This window comes from Salvelinus sp. IW2-2015, linkage group LG13 (genome assembly GCF_002910315.2).
Source record: "Salvelinus sp. IW2-2015 linkage group LG13, ASM291031v2, whole genome shotgun sequence".
In the NCBI taxonomy this organism is placed as follows: Eukaryota; Metazoa; Chordata; class Actinopteri; order Salmoniformes; family Salmonidae; genus Salvelinus; species Salvelinus sp. IW2-2015.
The window spans coordinates 32,798,827-32,807,330 of NC_036853.1; the positions used below are offsets into that span (position 1 = coordinate 32,798,827).

At 43.5% G+C, this 8,504-nt stretch overlaps 1 protein-coding gene across 1 annotated transcript in view; it reads right to left on the reverse strand.

Moving 5' to 3' along the window:
* LOC111971230 (SH3-containing GRB2-like protein 3-interacting protein 1) overlaps positions 1–7,380 on the reverse strand; it is a 108,499-nt gene extending 101,119 nt beyond the window's left edge. Inside the window, 2 exon segments of the mRNA XM_070446232.1 lie at positions 6,828–7,046; positions 7,145–7,380. The gene's annotated coding sequence lies outside the window, so the exon portion shown is untranslated.
* Between the last annotated feature and the right edge of the window lie 1,124 nt (positions 7,381–8,504).

An 8,504-nucleotide genomic window follows, 5' to 3' on the forward strand; every position in this document is an offset into this window, starting at 1 on the left:
TACTTATTTTCCACCATAATTTGCAAATAAATTCATAAAAAATCCTACAATGTGATTTTCTGGATTTTTTTTCTCATTTTGTCTGTCATAGTTGAAGTGTACCTATGATGAAAATTACAGGCCTCTCTCATCTTTTTAAGTGGGAGAACTTGCACAATTGGTGGCTGACTAAATACTTTTTTTGCCCCACTGTACCTAAAGGGGTCCTAAAACTCAAATAGCTAAATGATCCATGGTATGACCATCATAAAACAAGTCTATATGTTAACTTAGTACCCCCATCTGCTGTCTCAGCCACTGCCTGTCACCAAGCGTGTAACCCAATGCTCGATCCTAGGCCCCACGCTCTTCTCAATTTACATCAACAACATAGCCCAGGCAGTAGGAAGCTCTCTTATCTATTTATATGCAGATGATACAGTCTCATACTCAGCTGGCCCCTCCCCGGATTTTGTGTTAAACACTCTACAACAAAGCTTTCTAAGTGTCCAACAAGCTGTATCTGCCTTTAACCTTGTTCTGAACACCTCCAAAACAAAGGTCATGTGGTTTGGTAAGAAGAATGGCCCTCTCCCCACAGGTGTGATAACTACCTCTGAGGGTTTAGAGCTTGAGGTAGTCACCTCATACAAGTACTTGGTAGTATGGCTAGACGGTACACTGTCCTTCTCTCAGCACATATCAAAGCTGCAGGCTAAAGTTAAATCTAGATTTGGTTTCCTCTATAGTAATCGCTCCTCTTTCACCCCAGCTACCAAACTATCCCTGATTCAGATGACCATCCTACCCATGCTAGATTACGGAGACATAATTTATAGATCGGCAGGTAAGGGTGCTCTCGAGCGGCTAGATGTTCTTTACCAATCGGCTATTAGATTTGCCAACAATGCCCCTTAAAGGACACATCACTGCACTATACACTCTTCTGTAAACTGGACACCTCTGTATACCCGTCGCAAGACCCACTGGTTGATGCGTATTTATAAAACCCTTAGGCCTCACTCCCCCCTATCTGAGATGTATGTGGAAGATGAGGGCTGCAGTAGACAACACCCGTTCTACCAGTCACATTCTGTTAAAGGTCCCCAATGCACACACATTCCTGGGTCGGTCGTCTTTTCAGTTCGCTGCAGCTAGCGACTGGAACGAGCTGCAACAAACACTCACACTGGACAGTTTTATCTCAATCTCTTCATTCAAAGACTCAATCATAGACACTCTTACTGACAGTTGTGGCTGCTTTTCATGATGTATTGTTGTGTCTACCTTCTTGCCCTTTGTGCTGTTGTCTGTGCCCTGTTTTGTGCTGCTACCATGTTGTGTTGCTACCATGCTATGTTTATTTTATAATTTTTTTAATTTCACCTTTATTTAACCAGGTAGGCTAGTTGAAAGCAAGTTCTCATTTGCAACTGCGACCTGGCCAACATAAAGCATAGCAATTCGACACATACAACAACACAGAGTTACACATGGAATAAACAAAACATACAGTCAATAATACAGTAGAGAAATAAGTCTATATACAATTGGAGGAGATGAGGTGAGAAAAGGGAGGTAAAGGCAAAAAAAGGCAATGGTGGCGAGGTAAATACAATATAGCAAGTAAAACACTGGAATGGTAGATTTGCAGTGGAATAATGTGCAAAGTAGAAATAGAAATAATGGGGTGCAAAGGAGCAAAATAAATAAATAAATACAGTAGGGGAAGAGGTAGTTGTTTGGGCTAAATTATAGATAGGCTATGTACAGGAGCAGTAATCTGTGAGCTGCTCTGACAGCTGATGCTTAAAGCTAGTGAGGGAGATAAGTGTTTCCAGCTTCAGAGATTTTTGCAGATCGTTCCAGTCATTGGCAGCAGAGAACTGGAAGGAAAGGCAGACAAAGGAGGAATTGGCTTTGGGGGTGACCAGTGAGATATACCTGCTGGAGCGCGTGCTATGAGTGGGTGCTGCTATGGTGACCAGTGAGCTGAGATAAGGCGGGGCTTTACCTAGCAGAGACTTGTAAATAACCTGTAGCCAGTGGGTTTGGCGACGAGTATGAAGCGAGGGCCAACCAACGAGAGTGTACAAGTCGCAGTGGTGGGTAGTATATGGGGCTTTGGTGACAAAACGGATGGCACTGTGATAGACTGCATCCAGTTTGTTGAGTAGTTGGAGGCTATTTTATAGATGACATCACCAAAGTCGAGGATCGGTAGGATGGTCAGTTTTACGAGGGTATGTTTGGCAGCATGAGTGAAGGATGCTTTGTTGCGATATAGGAAGCCGATTCTAGATTTAATTTTGGACTGGAGATGCTTAATGTGAGTCTGGAAGGAAAGTTTACAGTCTAAACAGACACCTAGGTATTTGTAGTTGTCCACGTATTCTAAGTCAAAGCCGTCAAGAGTAGTGATGCTGGACGGGCGAGCAGGTGTGGGCAGTGATCGGTTGAATAGCATGCATTTAGTTTTATTTGTAAGTCGCTCTGGATAAGAGCGTCTGCTAAATGACTTAAATGTAAATGTACTTGCGTTTAAGAGCAGTTGGAGGCCACGGAAGGAGAGTTGAATGGCATTGAAGCTCGTCTGGAGGTTAGTTAACAGTGTCCAAAGAGGGGCCAGAAGTATACAGAATGGTGTCGTCTGCGTAGAGGTGTATCAGAGAATCACCAGCAGCAAGAGCAACATCATTGATGTATACAGAGAACAGAGTCGGCACGAGGATAGAACCCTGTGGCAGCCCCATAGAGACTGCCAGAGGTCCGGACAACAGGCCCTCCGATTTGACACACTGAACTCTATCAGAGAAGTAGTTGGTAAACCAGGCGAGGCAATCATTTGAGAAACCAAGACTGTCGAGTCTGCCAATAAGAATGTGGTGATTGACAGAGTCGAAAGCCTTGGCCAGGTCGATGAATACGGCTGCGCAGTAATGTCTCTTATCGATGGCGGTTATGATGTCGTTTAGGACCTTGAGCGTGGCTGAGGTGCACCCATGACCAGCCCTGAAACCAGATTGCATAGCACAGGGTAGGATAGATATAGGTCTGTAGCAGTTTGGGTCTAGAGTGTCACCCCCTTTGAAGAGGGGGATGACCGCGGCAGCTTTCCAATCTTTGGGAATCTCAGACGATACGAAAGAGAGGTTGAACAGGCTAGTAATAGGGGTTGCCTCAATTTCGGCAGATCATTTTAGAAAGAGAGGGTCCAGATTGTCTAGCCCGGCTGATTTGTAGGGGTCCAGATTTTGCAGCTCTTTCAGAACATCAGCTATCTGGATTTGGGTGAAGGAGAAATGGTGGGGCTTTGGCGGGTTGCTGTGGAGGGTGCCGCACAGTTGACCGGGGTAGGGGTAGCCAGGTGGAAAGCATGGCCAGCCGTAGAGAAATGCTTATTGAAATTCTCAATTATAGTGGATTTATCGGTGGTGACAGTGTTTCCTATTCTCAGAGCAGTGGGCAGCTGGGAGGAGGTGTTCTTATTTTCCATGGACTTTACAGTGTCCCAGAACTTTTTGGAGTTAGTACAACAGGATGCAAATTTCTGTTTGAAAAAGCTAGCCTTAGCTTTCCTAACTGCCTGTGTATATTTGTTCCTAACTTCCCTGAAAAGTTGCATATCACGGGGGCTATTCGATGCTAATGCAGAACGCCACAGTATGTTTTTGTGCTGGTCAAGGGCAGACAGGTCTGGAGTGAACCAAGGACTATATCTATTCCTAGTTCTACATTTTTTGAATGGGGCATGCTTATTTAAGATGGTGAGGAAGGCACTTTTAAAGAATAGCCAGGCATCCTCTACTGACGGGATGAGGTCAATGTCATTACAGGATACCCCGGCCAGGTCAATTAGAAAGGCCTGTCCGCAGAAGTGTTTTAGGGAGCGTTTGACGGTGATGAGGGGTGGTCGTTTGGTCGCAGACCCATTACGGATGCAGGCAATGAGGCAGTGATCGCTGAGATCTTGAATGAAAACAGCAGAGGTATATTTGGAGGGCGAGTTAGTTAGGATGACATCTATGAGGGTGCTCGTGTTTACGGATTTGGAGTTGTACCTGGTAGGTTCATTGATAATGTATGTGCGATTGAGGGCATCAAGCTTAGATTGTAGGATGGCCGGGGTGTTAAGCATGTCCCAGTTTAGGTCACCTAGTAGCACGAGCTCAGAAGATAGATGGGGGGCAATCAATTCACATATGGTATCGAGGGCACAGCTGGGGGCAGAGAGAGGTCTATAGCAAGCAGCAACAGTGAGAGACTTGTTTCTGGAAAGGTGAATTTTTAGAAGAAGAAGCTCGAATTGTTTGGGTACAGACTTGGATAGTAATACAGAAATCTGCAGGCTATCTTTGCAACACCGCCCCCTTTGGCAGTTCTATCTTGGCGGAAAATGTTATAGTTTGCGATGGAGATTTCAGGGTTTTTGGTAGTTTTCCTAAGCCAGGATTCAGACACGGCTAAGACATCCGGGTTGGCAGGATGTGCTAAAGCAGTGAGTAAAACAAACTTAGGGAGTAGGCTTCTAATGTTAACATACATGAAACCAAGGCTTTTACGGTTACAGAAGTCAACAAATGAGAGCACTTGGGGAGTGGGAGTGGGGCTAGGCACTGCAGGTCCTGGATTAACCTCTACATCACCAGAGGAACAGGGGAGAAGTAGGATAAGGGTACGGCTAAATGCTATACGAACTGGCCGTCTAGCACGTTCGGAACAGAGAGTAAAAGGAGCAGGTTTCTGGGCTCGATAGCATAGATTCAAGGCATAGTGTACAGACAAAGGTAAGGTAGGATGTGAGTACATTGGAGGTAAACCTAGGCATTGAGTAATGATGAGAGAGATATAGTCTCTAGAGACGTTTAAACCAGGTGATGTCATCGCATATGTAGGAGGTGGAACAACATGGTTGGTTAAGGCATATTGAGCAGGGCTAGAGGCTCTACAGTGAAATAAGACAGTAATCACTAACCAGGACAGTAATGGACGAGGCATACTGATATTAGAGAGAGGCATGCAAGGCCAAGTGAACATATGGGTACAGTGAGTGGTTGGGCTGACTGGGGACACGGCGATTCAGACAGTTAGCAGGCCGATGCTAACAAGCTAACAGTTAGTAGGCCGGGGCTAAAAAAGCTAGCAGTTAGCAGACCGGGTTAGCAAGCAAGCAGTTAGCAGACCGGGGAAGGCAAGCTAGCAGTTAGCAGACTGGGGCAGGCAAGCTAGCAGTTAGCAGACCGGGGCTAGCAAGTTAGCCTTTGGGGGACGTCGCAATGGGGGTAAGTCTGTTTTTGCCTCTTCGTGCGGTGACATCGATAGACCAGTCGTGGAATTAGTAGGGTTCCAGGAAGACCTAGGTAGCAAGCAGGCCTAGCAGGTTAGCAGAATGGGCCTTCAGCGGGCGTCGCGCCTGAGGGGCCTGTTGGAGTCCTCGGGCAGATTATGTCGGTATTCCAGTCGTAGAGGATCGGCGGGGTTCCGTGCCCCGTACCGACAGTAGAAGGGGTCCGGATATTGTAGCCCAGGAGTGGGCTTCGGTGGTAGCACAGGAGCACTGGCCGGGCTAGCTTCAGGCTAATTGGTGCTTGCTCCGGGATGGAAACGCTAGCCAGGAGTGGTCACCCGGGATTGTGGTTAGCTAGTTGCGAAGATCCAGATGAAAATGTTCAGAGTTTGCGGTAGGAATCCGGGGATATGGAGAGAAATAGGTCCGTTATGCTCTGGTTTGAGTCACGTTGTTCGAACTGGCGAGAGCTTTCCGAGCTAAAGGTTAGCTGATGACCGCTAGCAATGGTTTGCTAACTGATAGCTGGTAGGTAGTTAGCCGGCTAGCTTCAGTTGAGTGATTCCAGAACCGAAGTAAATAGAAATACTTTAGAAAAAAAGCAGATCCACGCAACATTGGGTGAGGCGGGTTGCAGGAGAGTATTTAGAAGTTGATGTTTAGGAAAATATTTTTAAAAGATATGCGAAGAAAAAGATGTAAAAAGATATATACAAGGGACAGGAATCTTGGAATACTAAGTTGTTGTCGTCTTAGGTCTCTCTTTATGTAGTGCTGTGTTGTCTCTCTTGTTGTGATGTGTGTTTTGTCCTATACATTTATTTAATTGATTTTTAATCCCACCCGCCGTCCCTGCAGGAGGCCTTTTGTCTTTTGATAGGCCGTCATAGTAAATAAGAATTTGTTCTTAACTGACTTGCCTAATTAAATAAAAGTTCAATTTAAAAATTACCACACCCCCTCGGGCCTTATGGTTTAAATATAGCCTGACCTTATAATATAGACCAACCAATAATAGACTATATAGATAGTGATTTTTTTTGTTCTTTGTAGGGAAGGGGATATTCAAATATACATTTTTATATATTATGCAAATGTTGAATTACACTAACATCAGTCACATGTTACAATATAAACTAATTTGATCCAGTGTAGTTATCTCTGCATCACAAGTTCAAAAAACATGTTTAGAAATTGTAAGATCGGATAATAATAATAATAATAATAATAATACTGTAGCAAAAGTATAGAGGAAAGTTAGTAACGTGTTTTAGGAGGTTGCAGTGTTATGAAGCTATCTGTTGACGTTATAACTTAAGATCTTATTTCATGTTCCTAATAGCCTCCCTCTCTTTTGTATTGCGCCCCTCATAATCATCATGGTTCATCCGACTCATATTGAAACTATCAAAGATCTTCGACGGTCGAGAAGAAACAATAACATTTTCACACCCAATCGTACACCGATTACGTAATCATTTATCAACAGGGAAGCGCTTTCAAAACATCTCTACTCCACCTTCCAAAACAAATTCAAATGGTAAAACATGATGATATTCACCTGTGCGTCCGTCGTCTTCTCTCTGCAGTGAAATAGGTATTTATTCGACAGAATTGCCATGTAGTTAGTTCAGTGACGGTGTCTCCGCATCATTAAGGTTGATATGCACATGTCGCTGTACTTGTCACGAGTGGAGCAGCACAGGGACATGTGTTGTGAAGTCGGCTGGCTTTTCCAGCAGAACTACACTTGATTTTCTGGGCTTTAAAAACAACGTTTCTGTAACAAAGTAAGGTTGGCAAATGCATTATGTGAATGGCATTCAAAGTTTTTCAGCGGGGACCCAATTTTTTCGGGATGGTAGGGCGTTCACTCACTCTAGAATGTAGTGGAATATGGGTAAATTCAAGAGGGTGCTACTAAATGAATGTCTAAACTTTGTTTTATTTAGCCTATGCCATTATACATTACATTCAATTAACTATTAAATTGTTCTCTACAATATTACCACCTGATTAAAGCAGAACGTTAGTTTGTGGTGTGACCGTTGCTAGTTTAGACCGCGCAGCTATTTGTTGTATCTCGACCATATTTCGGCTTTGTAAAATTTGGAAAGGTTTCCGCGCTTTGGACCAATCAAACTCAACTTGATATCCTCGTCAGTTTCGTCTGTCCTCTAACCCCGACCAATCAACGTTGGGAGGGGCCGTTTCTATGGCAATTTAAAGGGAAAGACTCAGAAATAGCCATGAAAAGTGGAACAGGTTTATTCAGGGAGGGTAAGATGTTAAAATTCAGTCTGTTAGCTTTGTAAATTAATATACAGTACCAGTCAAAAGTTTTGACACAACTACTCATTTAAGGGTTTTAAATAAGTTTTACTATTTTCTACATTGTAGAATAATAGTGAAGACATCAACACTGTGAAATAACACATATGGAATCATGTAGTAACCAAAAAAGTGTTAAACAAATCAAATATATTTTATATTTGAGATTCTTCAAAGTAGCCGCCCTTTGCCTTGATGACAGCTTTGCACACTCTTGGCATTCTCTAAACCAGCTTCTTGGTAATAAATTATAGTCCCACTAAGCGGAAACCAGATGGATGGCGTATCGCTGCAGAATGTTGTGGTCGCCATGCTGGTTAAGTGTGCCTTGAATTCTAAGTAAATCACTGACAGTGTCACCAGCAAAGCACCCCCATCTGGGTTGTGCTTAGTTTGACTAGTTTGACTATAATTTCTTTTTCAACAGGACAATGACCCAACACACCTCCAGGCTGTGTAAGGGCTATTTGGCCAAGAAGGAGAGTGATGGAGTGTTGCATCAGATAACATGGCCACCCAATTGAGATGGTTTGGAAGGAGTTGGACCGCTGAGTGAAGGAAAAGCAACCAACAAGTGCTCAGCATGTGGGAACTCCTTCAAGACTGTTGGAAAAGCATTCCATGAGAAGCTGGTTGAGAGAATGCCAAGCGTGTACAAAGCTGTCATCAAGGCTAAGAGTGGCTACTTTGAAGAATCTCAAATATATTTTGATTTGTTTAACAATGATTCCATATATGTTATTTCATAGTTTTGATGTCTTCACTATTATTCTACAATTGAGAAAATAATACAAATAAAGAAAATGAGTGAGTAGGTGTGTCTTAACGTTTGACTGGTACTGTATGTATGTATGTATGTATGTATGTACAGTTGAAGTCGGAAGTTTACATACACTTAGGTTGGAGT